The sequence below is a fragment of the Ictidomys tridecemlineatus genome, chromosome 5 (assembly GCF_052094955.1).
Source record: "Ictidomys tridecemlineatus isolate mIctTri1 chromosome 5, mIctTri1.hap1, whole genome shotgun sequence".
Classification (NCBI taxonomy): Eukaryota; Metazoa; Chordata; class Mammalia; order Rodentia; family Sciuridae; genus Ictidomys; species Ictidomys tridecemlineatus.
The window spans coordinates 175,172,382-175,185,548 of NC_135481.1; the positions used below are offsets into that span (position 1 = coordinate 175,172,382).

At 42.3% G+C, this 13,167-nt stretch overlaps 1 long non-coding RNA gene and 1 other non-coding gene across 2 annotated transcripts; both read left to right on the plus strand.

Moving 5' to 3' along the window:
- LOC144377610 (uncharacterized) lies at positions 1-7,579 on the plus strand. The gene is made up of 4 exons (XR_013438602.1): positions 1-445; positions 6,111-6,397; positions 7,169-7,210; positions 7,324-7,579. It is a non-coding gene; the product is annotated as an uncharacterized LOC144377610 (long non-coding RNA).
- Positions 7,580-8,490: 911 nt separating this feature from the next.
- On the plus strand, positions 8,491-8,563 carry Trnaa-ugc (transfer RNA alanine (anticodon UGC)). Its single transcript has one exon. It is a non-coding gene; the product is annotated as a tRNA-Ala (tRNA).
- The last annotated feature ends 4,604 nt before the right edge of the window (positions 8,564-13,167 follow it).

Here is a 13,167-nt window from a genome sequence, read left to right on the forward strand (position 1 = left end):
AACTACTCTATGCCCTGAATCTGAACTTATTACTTTACAACAACTGAAACTCTGTATCCTTGCCCAGACTCATTTCCCCCAACTCCTAGCCCTGGGCAACCACCATCCCACTCTGCTTCCCTGAGCTTGTAAGATTCCTGTTGTTATTGCCTGGGTGTGGCTTGTCCTCTCAGGGTCCCTGTGTTGGAAGCTTGGGTCCCCGTGTGGAGGTGTGAAAAGTGCTGTTGCCGATGGCAACCAAGCCAGGGAACCTGCCTGGATCCCAGCCGGCTGGACCTAGTCACCCGCCTGCAGGAAACAAGTGAAGGATGTAAAAAAAAAAAGAAGAAGAAAAAAAAGGAATTTAATGCACTTTGATCAAACTCGGGAGAAGCTGCCAGGTTGTAGAAACAGAAGCCAGGAGATATGCACAGGAGACTGAGCGAGACGGTGCTACAGAGAACAGGTCAGTTTTAGCCCCCTGGGGGTCCTCCTAGGGGCTGGGTCCGGTCTCGGCATGAGGAAGCTGGGAGTTCTTGTTTCAAGGGGACCTCTGAGAGGTGGGGCCTGGTGGACCCTGAAAACAGGAACAAGAGAGAAGCAAAAGCCAGAGGCAAGAACTTTCTGCCTGAAGGATGATGTGTGTCTGGAGAGAATGGGGGGGGGGGGCAGGGAGGAGCTATCTGCTATTTGCCCGGAGCCCCAACCTTTATTGGATTTCAAGTGAGATAAAAAGCTGGGCAGTGAGCCAGATCTTTGCCATCAGGGTGAAAGCTCTGGACAGACTTTCCAGTTGGCTACTGAATAAATTGAGCACTCACAGAAAACCCAGGAGACTGGCACCTGGTGTTTGAAAGGTACTTTCTGTACTTGCCAACTGTTGGCAGGGATGAGCCAAACAGGGACGACTATCCTGTTCCTGGGGGATTAAACTGCTGTAATATATTTGGGAGGGCAATTGTCAATATCTATTCCCTAAATAAAACAAATTAAGCAGAACCATGCTTGCCCTTTGACCCATAAATAACAAGCATGGAATAAAAGAACAAGTTCATGAAGGGGTAAATGTTGTCCTTCTGTCTTAGCATGACTCATAATAAGACTTGAAAAGCTAAGTGTCTAACAATAGAGAATTTGCTAATTTATGATGCATCACATTTTATCATTCCTCTAGGGTTAGAAGTCCTTTAAGATAGGCATATTCGTTCCTTCTTACAATGGGTCACCAGCAAATGTAAGTCAAGCCTTCTATAGCTTCTTTGAAACTGTTGCTAAAGTATAAATGAAGTTATTCATGTGGGTCCTTTATTGTGTAACCAGCACTAAGTACATGAAGCACCAGTTTTGCTACCACTGGGTCAAGGAGACCTAGAGGTTCAGTGTAGAGGCTCTGACACTGTGTCAGACGTGGAGTCAAATCCTGTTTCCACTACAGTGACCTTCAGCAATTTAACTTGAACCTTGGTTGTATTATTTATATAATGTGTGTAGCATTGTTTTAAGGACTAGATGAGATAATATATTCCAGGGCTGGGGTTGTGGTTCAGTAGTAGAGCTCTTGCCCAGCATGCATGAGGCACTGGGTTCAATTCTGAGCATGGCATATAAATAAATGAATAAAATAAAGGTCCATCAACATCTAAGAAAAAAAAATATATACGTATATATATATTTATACTTGACTCTTAAAATTGCTTTATAATCTTTTTTTTTTTTTTTTTTTTTTGGGTACCGGGGATTGAACTCAGGGGCACTCAACCACTGAGCCACATCCCCAGCCCCTTTATGTATTTTATTTAGGGACAGGGTCTCATTGAATTGCTTAGCTCCTTGTGAGAAACTGATGTGACTTAATTTTTGAAAATAAATAAATAACAGCAGCTTCTACCTCAGAGCAAAGCCTGTCCTAAGGAAGGGGGCGTAACCCTTGTCCTTAGAAAAAGAGCACTCCTAGGCACATTCCCACCCTGCTGAGTTGTCTACAAATAACAGGAGAGATCTGCAGCGCCAGGTGTCCCTGACTCAGTCAGGCTAGGTGAGGACCCATAGCAACCCCCTAGCAACCATCAATCAGCATGAGACAGAGAAATACCTGGGATGCCAGATGACCCTCCAGTAGTTTATAGTGGTTGATATCATGTTGGGAAACCATGTAGTTCAGCACATACACCCCTTGTGGCTTAAACCAATCAGTTCAAACGAATCCCCCTCTTGTACTAACCAATCACCCCTACCCAACTTGTTCCCACCATTGAATGTGCTAATCAATGTTAAGAGTTGTTGTTTGGGGGTGGGATTGTGGCTCAGCAGTAGAGCGCTCGCCTAGCACAGGTGGGACCCAGGTTCGATCCTCAGCACCACATAAAAATAAAGGAAATTGTATTGTGTCCATCTACACCTAAAAAAATAATATTAGGGGGCTGGGGATGTGGCTCAAGCGGTAGCGCGCTCGCCTGGCATGCGTGCGGCCCGGGTTCGATCCTCAGCACCACATACCAACAAAGATGTTGTGTCTGCCAAGAACTAAGAAATAAAAATATTTAAAAAAAAATATTAAAAAAAAAAAGATTTGTTGTTTGACTTTCCCACGGACCGCTGCGTCGGGAACGGTTGTGAGTCCAGGCTGGAGCTTGCAATAAATAAATCTTGTGTGATTGCATCGGATTTGGCTCCTGGAGGCCTATTGAAGTCCCGCGAATCTGGCATTACACTTGCTGTTGCTGAGGCTGGCTTTGAACTTGTGATCCTTCTGCCTCAACCTCCCGAGCCACTGGGATTACAGGTGTGTGCCACCACGCCTGGCTGCTTTATAACCCTTAAATATTGTCATTATTACTATTGCCTTTTCTAGATATCTTCCTCCAGGTTGCTATTCTTGCTTTAATACTTCTTGGTCATAGAGCATTTATGAATTTATTGGGTTACCTTTGAATCAAACCTCTATTTTTTGAACTAAGGTGTGGAACTCAGGATTACCAGAGGTTCTTCGTCACAGAGTCATGGAATCTCTAGAGCCAAGGTGATCTGTTTGTATCAAACGGGGCACCACCACATGTTCACTTCTGGGACTAGGCTCGGATGTTGAGATCTGGATGCGAGGACGTGGACCATGAAGCCCAGGGAATCCTGTTTCCTCTCTTTGCTGAGACCCACTCACGAGAGGAAGCGAAGGCAGCAGTATCAATGATAACTAGTCGTGGTTCTTAAGCCATTTATTTTTCAACTTAGTAGAGACTACAGCACACTGTCATCATCTTGTTTTAATTTTTGCCACAGTTTGGATCCATAGACTATGGCACAGGTCTACAATATGGTGATTGTGAAGAGAAAATAGTTGGTATAGTAGTCAACTGTGGTCTCATAGTAAATGTAAAACTCCAGAAATAAATAACTCACAAACATATCACATGCCATTCTTAGTAGCATGACGACATCTCCTGCTGCCCTGTCTTTTCCACCCAAGAGGTGAATCATCCCTTTGTCCAGCGTGTCTACACAGTAGGCACTACTCTCCTGTTAACTTAGCTGTCTCCAGTTTTAGATGAACTGGTGCAGTATCTTAATGTTTGTTCAGGTAACCCTTATCTTACTTAATAATAGTGCCAACAGCTACAGAGTACATAGTCTTCTGATCACCATTTGGAATGTTCTCGTAGGTTAGGCTACAAAATAAGTATTAACAAATTTAAGAAGATTGAAATCATATCCTCTTATCTTTGCTGACAGTAATGGTATAAATTAGACATCAATGACGGTGGAAACTTTGGAAAATTCTCAAATATATGAAAATTAAATAACATGTTTCTGAACAACCAAGGGGTCAATGAAGAAATTAGAAGGCCAATGAAGATTTCTTGAGGCAAATGAAAATGGAAACAAAATATGCCAAAGCCTGTAGGATATAGCAAAACAGGACTAAGGGGGACGTTTATAGCAATCGGTGCCTACATCAAAAAAGAACAGCCAGGCGAGGGTGCGGTGGCACAGGCCCATAAACCCACTGACTCAGGAGGCTGAGGCAGGAGGATCGCAAGTTCAAAGCCAGCCTCAGCAACTTAGTGAGACCCTGCCTCAAAATACAAAGGTCTGGGGATGTGGCTCAGGGGTAAAGTGCTTCTGGGTTCAACCCTGGGTACAAAAAAAAAAAAAAAAAAAAAAGAAAGAAAGAAGAAGAAGAAAGATCTCAAATAAGAACCTGAAATTATGCCTTTAGGAAGAGAAAAACAAGAACAATACACAAATAACTAAAGCCAAATTAATAGAAGGAAAGAAATAGCAAAGATCAGAGCAGAAATAAATGAAACAAAATAAGAGCAACAGAAAAGATCAATGAAACCAAGAGTTGCATGATCTCACTCTCATGTGAAATCTAAAAATTGGATCCCACAGAAGTAGTGAGTGAGATGGTGGTTACTGGGGGCTGACATGGCAGGGAGGGAGTGTGAAGGAGATGTTGGTCAAAAGTTGAAAAAATTTTGGTGAGACAGGAGGAGTGAGTTCAAAAGATCTGTGGCACCACTTGATGACTGTCGATAATAATGTATTCCATCTATTTATTTACTTTTTGGTACCCTGGATTGAACCCAGGAGTCCTTACCCACTGAGCTTGTTAATTCTTGAAAAATGTATTCTTGAAAAATGCTGAGGGTGGATGCAAAGTGTTCTCACGACAGAAAAGTGTGTGTGCTAATGTATATGTTAACTAGCCAGAGTTAGCCATTCTCCAATGAATACGTACCTCAAAATATTCTATTGTGCACAGAAAGAGATAAATTTCACTTGACAACTTAAAAATAAATTAATACCCCCCGCCAAACCCCATAAGAGATAAAAAGTACTGGAGAGGATGTCAAGAAATTAGAACTCTGTGGCTGGGCCTGGTGACGCATGCCTGTAATCCCAGTGGCTTGGAAGGCTGAGGTAGGAGGATCATGAGTTTAAACCCAGCCTTAGCAACTTAGTGAGGCTCTAAGCAACTTAGCAATACTCTGTCTTTAAATAAAATATAAAAAGGGCTGGGAATGTGGCTCTGTGGTTAATAGCTCCTGGGTTCAATTCTCAGTGCCAAAAAAAAAAAAAAAAAAACGGAAATTAGAACTCCTATATACTGTTGGTGGGATAGTAAAATGGTGCACTTTGTACAGAAAACAGTATGGCATTTGCTCAAAAAATTCAAGATAGATATTGTGTGCATGTATGAATATGTAACAACAAACCCCATAATTATGTACAATTATAATGCACTAATAAAAAAATATAGAAAGAGAAAAAAACTGTAACCCTCCCCCTCCATATTGGTGAGGATGTGAAATAACTGAGACTCTAATACACTGCTAATGAGAATATAAAACAATACAAGAGTTTAAAAAAACTAGAGATAGGACTACTATATGATATCATCTGGCAATTTCAATTCTGGGTATACATACAAAGGGAGTTAAACCAGGATTTCAAAGAAACACTCCTGTTCCTGTGTTTATGACAACATTGTTCAACTAGTCAAAATATGGAAACGATTTGAGTGGTCATCGGCAGATGAATGATAAAGGAAACATGGCCTATGCATACCATGGCCATTGTTCTGCTTTAAAAAAAAGAGGCAAATCTTGCTATTTGCAAATCTTGAGGACATTTTGTGAGTGAAATAAGCCAGTCACAGAAGGATAAGTACTGCATGGTTCTGCCTACGTGGGTCACCTCTAATAGTTGAGCCTCATTAGAAACAGAGTATTCCTGGTTGCCAGGGTTGGGGAGTGGAGGAAATGAGGAGTTATTCAAGGGGTCTCAGGTTTCAGTTATGCTAGATGAATAACTTTTAGTGATCTGTAGCACAACATAGTGCCTGTGCTTAATAATAAGGTGTGGTGTGCTCTTCTTCACAGAAGAGGGTAGATCTCAGGTTAGATGATCACTGCTGTTGGGTTGAACACTGATCAGGGCCTGGGAAAGCCAGAGAGAGAAGAAGGACTCTAAAGAATGTGATAATGAAAAAAAAAAAACCAACAACAACGGAGTTTTGGCTTCCCTTATCTTCAGTCTTTCTTTTTTCTTTGTACCAGGGATCATGTCCAGGGGAGCTCAAACCCTGAGCCATGTCTCCAGCCCATTTTTTATTTTGTATCTTGAGACAGGGTCTCACTAAGTTGCTGAAGCTGGCGTTGACCTTGCCATCCTCTTGCCTCGGCCTCCCAGGCCTCTGAGATGACAAGTTGCGCCACCCAGGCCCAATTGCTTTTCTCGAGTCTTCAGGAGAGGATGTAAACAAAGCGATACTGATTGTAAAATAAGGGAATGTGCTCATAAAGACATCTGAGGGAATCCACCGGCGCAGGGCAGGCACCCTCTGCCGTATATTGTCCCTGCTCGAAGGTGTGGGTGGCCCTCCAGTAAATCCTGGACTGCTGCCTCCAAGGAGTGGGTGAGTAATAAAATGTCTGAAACCTCTCTGTTGATTCTGTCCAGTTCTTTCTTTGGGATCATTAATAGTACATTGTGGCATTGGCAGCCCCCGGGTTTGGTGACTATGAAAACAATCACACGAGCCACCCCTCCAAATGAAAACCACACTAAGTCGGGGCACAAGTAAACTTTGGGATGGGATGGATACGACTATGTCCTTGATTGTCAGGGATACAGACTTATCCAACTTATCCAGATGTGTAGTTCTTTGTGCATCAGTTATGATTACAGGAGGTTTGACCCGGGCCAAACCTGGTTCTATAGGTAACCATTAGAGTGCTTGCTTCTTCCTGGTCATGTAAACTTCAAATTCCATCCTTTTCCTGCTCTCCCTCCCCTCTGAGGCTCCTGTGAGAATGACGACATTCCTGAAGCTATTGGTGCGTACACAGTGTTTATTGAATGACTGATGACAGAGGAAGCAGTTGTACATGTTATTTTATAGATTGTGGAAATAGACAAGAACTTGATGTGTTAGGGGAATCTGCTTCCTCCAGCCCCGGGGGTGCTATGGGTAGGGTCTAGGGTGGTTCTGGTGGAGGAGAGGCATCAACAGACCCTGTGGTTTGTTGAGTCTCTCTCTCGGTAGGAGTAGCCGTGTGGATGGTGTATCCTGTGGGGAGCACAGGGGTGGTACTGGAGACGAGGACAGAGTTGTTATTGGGGAAAACGATGGTGCTTTCGATATCCAGGGGAACTGATAAAATATATTTGTTTTGTTTTACCTTAGGATCTATGTGACCAATGAGCAACGTTTCGTTTTCTATCTCAGGTATGTGGGGTATTTCGTGTCGCAGGTACATGGTTATCAGTTTGATCACTTTGGGGCCAATGCAACATTTTTTCTTCTTGCATTTCTGAACTTCTTTTTCATCTTCGTTGCAGGAGCTCTTGCATTTTCCAAAACCCATTAAGCATTTCGGCGTATTCCAAAGTTCTGCACAAGGAGGAGAGAAAACCATGCAGCCAAGGTTAATGAGTAGAGATGCTGTTCAAACCGCTGGAAGGAGATGGATAGAGCCACAGAGAGTTTGTTGGCTTTAAGTGTAGAGTTTAGGGATATTGGTGGAGTCACCTGGGTAGGCCAAGAGAATCTCTGTCCACCTCTGGAATCCACAATAAACCTCTGATTTAGTCTCTCTTCCTTGAGTAACTTGATTTATTTATTTTTGTACCCAGGATTGAACCCAGGGGCACTTTACCACTGAGCCACATCCCCAGCCCTTTGTATTTTGGGACAGGGTCTCACTAAATCTCTGAGGCTGGCTTTGAACTTGTGATCCTCCCACCTCAGCATCCTGAGCCGCTGGGCTTATAAGTATGCACCACCATGCCTGGTCCTTGAGTAACTTTAAAAAAAGGGGAAAGAAGAAGAGGGAGCCCAAGTATTTGCTTTTACAATAGCAATTTTAACCTCCAACTTAGCATCTTAGACACTGTGCAGCCCCTCTACGAAATACCAAGGAAAGTAAAATCTGTCATAAAACTAATCTAAGAAAGGATTTTTAAAGTTAAAAAATATTTCTGATTAACATGTATTAATTGTCTGTATGAATGGGGTTCGGTGTAATATCTCAATACATGCAAACAGCGTCCTCTGATCAAACCCAGCCTCCCTTTATTCCACCTCCTTCCCTTCCCAATCTCTAGTAATCACCGTTCTATATTCAGGTGGGTTTTTTCATTTTTTCATTTCCACACGTGAGAGAGAACATGTGGTACTCGTCTTTCTGTGTGGCCATAAGTAAGAAGGAAATCCTGTCATTTCCAGTAAAACGGATGGAGACTGGAGGATGTTGTGTCAGATGAACTAAACCAAGCAAAGAATTCAAAAAGATCATCAACAGGGCTTTCAGGAATGCTGTCTTCTGGCTGGGTGTGGTGACATACACTTGTAATCCCAGGGGCTCGGGAGACCAAGACAGGAAGATTGCAAGTTCAAGGCCAGCCTCAGAAACTTGGTGAGGCCCTAAGCAACATAGTGAGACCCTGTCTCAGAATAAAAAATAAAAAAGGCTGGGAACATGGCTCAAGAAACGCCCCTCTGGGGGATGGGGTTGTGGCTCAGCGGTAGAGCGCTGGCTTTGCAAGTGCGAGGCCCTGGGTTCAATCCCCAGCACCACATATAAATAAATAAAATAAAGTTATATATATAAAAAAGAAATGCCCCTCTGCCTTTGACAATCACCAGATCCGGGGATCCTGGGGCATGGTGTTCTATCATTTCAGCCTCTCTGAACGCTGTCTCTTGGAGGTTTTACTCATTATCGAGCCTGGCCCTCCTCTCCATAGAGAGGACTCCAGTGTTGTTACCTATGGTTTAAATCTCCACTAAGCTCACTCCTGCGTCTTCACCTGAGAGATGATGGTCGCATCCCAACTTCTCATCAAGACAGCTTTCCTCTCTTCCTTCACTCGTTTTACCAATCCAACAAATTTTACATGCATTGGAAATAATTTATTTAGCCTCAGATAGTGTCCAAGGGATGTTCTCACACATTTCCTCCTCATTCTCTCACCAAGTGCGAAACCAAAACAGTTCTTGGATTGGAAGCAACTGCGTTGACGAACCCAATCTACTCATGTGGATTTCGAAGCTCAAAGTGGCCAAGTCACTTCACCCGGGATGACATGGCTGTGTCTGTCTGTGGTGCTATCCTTCTCCCTGAGTCCCCGAATACAAACTCGGGGAACGTCTCTGGCTCTGATGCTCTCCTTCCCTGACTCACTGTGAGCTGTATTCTGAAACACGTCGCGGTGCTTTTTCAAAAACAACCTTCAATCTTCTGATTCAGTCTTTTGCCCATAATGGGTTTCTCCATGTCCTGGGGGATGCTTTGGGTATTTCCAAAGGCTGAGAGAAGGGATAAGACTCTAAAAACCTGAACGTGTTGAGATGGAGAACACAGACCCATTTCTAAATCTAAAGGAGACATTTTGGAGCCCAAAGGAAAGGGCTTCTTCCTTCCAGCACCAAGGTACAAACTGGAACAGTTTCTCCAAGAGAGAGTTTAAATTAGAAATAGAGCTGGACTGAGGTAGAGTCGGAGGGTGAGGACCTATAGAGGGCAGGAAGGCAGCGTTATAGATTGCAGTTTCCAAACACACCGGGAACACCTCACTTTCCCTGTAGCTCCCTGGTGTCTCCATCAGACACAGTCTGAGGTTGAGGCACCTGGATGGAGGTGGGGCATGGCTGGGGCTGCAGGTCAGCTCTTTGGCCATCTCTTTGGGGACATCATCATTCAGCATCTCTTTGGGTTCTACCATCGTAAGCAGCCAAACCCCTGCTTCTGCTCACCCACTCCTCTTAAACCCAGGCGCCCACATTACCTGTATTCACCTGGTACTGTAGCATGAGGCTGGCAAAGATAGGAAAGAGGAGCTTCATGGCCGGATGCCAGAGAGGAAGGCTTAGGTCTGGGCTGGTGTTCCCAAGCTCCAGCCTTTATGGGCCTCCGCGTGGCCTTGGGCCATGAGCATTGAAGCGGAGCCAAGGCAGGTGTGCCTGCTGCTTGTGGTACTTGTGTTTTGTCTGGACTCTGATAAATTTTTCCTGAACATCTCTCTACATTCCTGTGCTTCATCCCGGGGGAGGGGGTGAGGGACACAGATATCGAAGACAGGAGACAAAGAGCAGACTCTCTGCCCTTCTCCTTCTTCATGTTGGAACCGGGCAAGAGGTATATTTGATTCGGCTCAGTTATGGCTCAGGCCCGCAGGGTGTGGAAATCCTAAGAGCTGGGAGAGGCCAGAGAAGGGTTTGCTCGGTCATCTCCAGTGGCCAGTATGGGTCCTGGTCAACAGACAAACTCAGTGCAAGTTGGTTGAGGAAGTTTTTGGGAGGCAGCCCTGGGCTTGACTTTAGCTTTTGAGATTACGATGATTTCCACTTCCCCAGGAAGCAGCAGTTATATAGGATGCTGCCCCTGATTCCTGGGTTGAACGATCTAAGGAGAATAGTAGAATCAGGCCCACCAATCAGGGTGCTTTCCTCTGTTAATTTTTAACTTTTTTTTTCTATGAAATTCAGATAATGAATTGACTCCAAATGTCATTAATTGCTTAAGTCCCAATAGCTCCAGTCCCAAGTCCCAAGGTGGTTCCTCACCTTAAAAGTTCAAATCTCCCCAGGACTTCATGAGCTATCATAGCATCTTTCCAAAGATTCTTTTGTTTAAGCTACACTTAAAAAAAATATAAATATATAATATAAAATATAATATATATATAATATATAATATAAAATATATAAATAATATATATATATATATATATATATAAACAGTTTTTCTAATGAACTTTCAAGTTATAAAATCTCTTATTATTCTCCTGTGAACAAGACAAAATAATCAAGCTAAGATATATTTTCTTGCCTGGACACCAATAGCTAGAATTAGTCCTGTTGGACCAGTCAGTCTTGAATATCACATTTTCATTGGTCTCTGGTGTCTTAAGATACGTAACATTAATGACCCCAGCAGGTCTGGCCAGTCCACAAGCAATATGACTATTGAGGGGGCCAGTAAGAAGGGAAGCTCAGTCATGGGACAGAGTTAATAAAAATTGTGAAGTTATGGGGTTGGGACTGTAGCTCAGTGATAAAGTGCCTGCCTCGCAGATGTGAGGCACTGGGTTCAATCATCAGACCACATAAAAATAAATAAATAAAGATATTGTGTCCATCTACAATTTAAAAAAAAATAAAAAAAAATGTGAAGTTGGGCTGGGGTTGTGGCTCAGTGGTAGAGTGCTTGCCTAGCATGCAAGAGGCGCTGGGTTTGATCCCTGGTACCACATAAAAATAAGATAAATTAAAAAAAGGTATTGTGTTCAAAAAAGAAATTGTGAAGTTATGAAAAATTAGGTATGTTCCATATGTATATGGGATGAATTAATCAATCATATAGAATGAGTCCATAAAAAGATAAATATGTAGGGCTGGGGATGTGGCTCAAGTTGGTAGCGTGCTCGCCTAGCATGTGTGAGGCACTGGGTTTGATTCTCAGCACCACATAAAAATAAAAATAAAGATATTGTGTCCACCTAAAAAATATTAAAAAAAGATAAACATGTGCATGTGCAAGGTGCTCCTATATGTAATGGTATTTAATTGCAGGAAACCAAAAGCACTGGCTATTTAAACAGAATTTTTTTTTTTGTACTGTGGATTGAAAAGAGGGGCATTCATTAACTCAGCTACATCTCCAGTCTTTTTTGAAAATATATTATTTATTCCCCAGCTCTTTTAATATTTTATTAGAGACAGGTCTTGCTAAGTTGCTTAGGTCTTTGCCTAAGTTTCTGAGGCTGGCCTTAAACCCACCATCCTCCTTCTTGAGCTTCCCAAGCCGCAGGGATTATAGGCATGCACCACTGTGCTTGGTTTCAGAAACATTTTTAATATGTAGAATTAGTGCTTAGAACTCTCCTAGAAGCTGACTCAAGGATTGGTAGGCCAGAATGACTGCCCAAACAATTTTAGCACCTTGGCCCAACGTAGAATCTGCTACTTCTTTTATAATCAGGAAGGAAGGGGATTAACTTCAAGAACACACCACTGTAGTTATAAGAATAAGATGCCGGGCAGGTGGTGCATGGCTATAATCCAAGCTCTTTGGGAGGCTGAGGCAGGAGGATGGCAGTCCCAGTCCCAGCAATTTAGTGACAGAATTAAATCCCCTATACCACACACACACACACACACACACACACACACAAATATAAGAGTATTTTGCTATCTCTACTATAACTGTCTCTTGAAACCCCTAGAGCTAGTAATCATTATTGGAATGTTGTAGCAGAAAACCTAAAATGAATTTAAGGATTTAATTTCTCGGATTTTCAAGTTCTTTGTGGATTATTTAAGTAATTGTTTATTTCTTCCGCATTTAATTTTTTGCCACAAAGTTGCTTACAATATTTTCTTTGATCTTTTTGGCATGTGCACAGTTGGAGAGATGACCACATATTTTATACCTCATTTGAATAACGTGTTTTCTACTTTTTCTTGGTCATTTTATTCATGTAGTTGGTCTTTCCAACTGTGGGTTTTGTTAGCCCTCCTTATTATATGTTTGATTTTTATTGATCATTTTCTGGTCTGGTTTTATCTTCCTCTCTTCCCATTTTTTCTTTTCTTTTTCAGGTAATATTCCTTTTTTTCCAGTTTTTTTTTATTGGTGCATTATAGTTCTACATACTGATGGGATTTGTTATTGCATATTCCTTCATGCACACAATATAACAATATAATTTGGCCAATATCACTCCCCCTCCCTCCCTCCCCACCTCCCACCCACTCATCTCTTTTCTCTACTGATCTCCCTTTGATTTTCATGAGATCTTTTCCTGTCTTTCCTTTTCTTTTCCTCTCTATAGTTTTCACATATGAGAAAAATCATACCACCCTTGACCTTCTGAGTTTGATTTACTTTGCTTAACATAATGGTCTTAAGTTCCACATACTTTCCTGCAAATCACATAATTTCATTTTTCTTCTGTGTTACATAGACCACATTTTCTTTATGCATTCATCCATTGGTGGACATCTAGGCTTGTTCTGTAATTTGGCTACTGTGAATTATACTGCTATAAACATGGCTATGCAATTATCACTATAGTATGATAGCAGGTCAGTGGTGGTTCCATGCCTGGCCTTTTTAAAAATACGTTTCTTTCAATGGAATATTACTCAGCATTAAAAGAGAATAAAATCATGGCATTTGC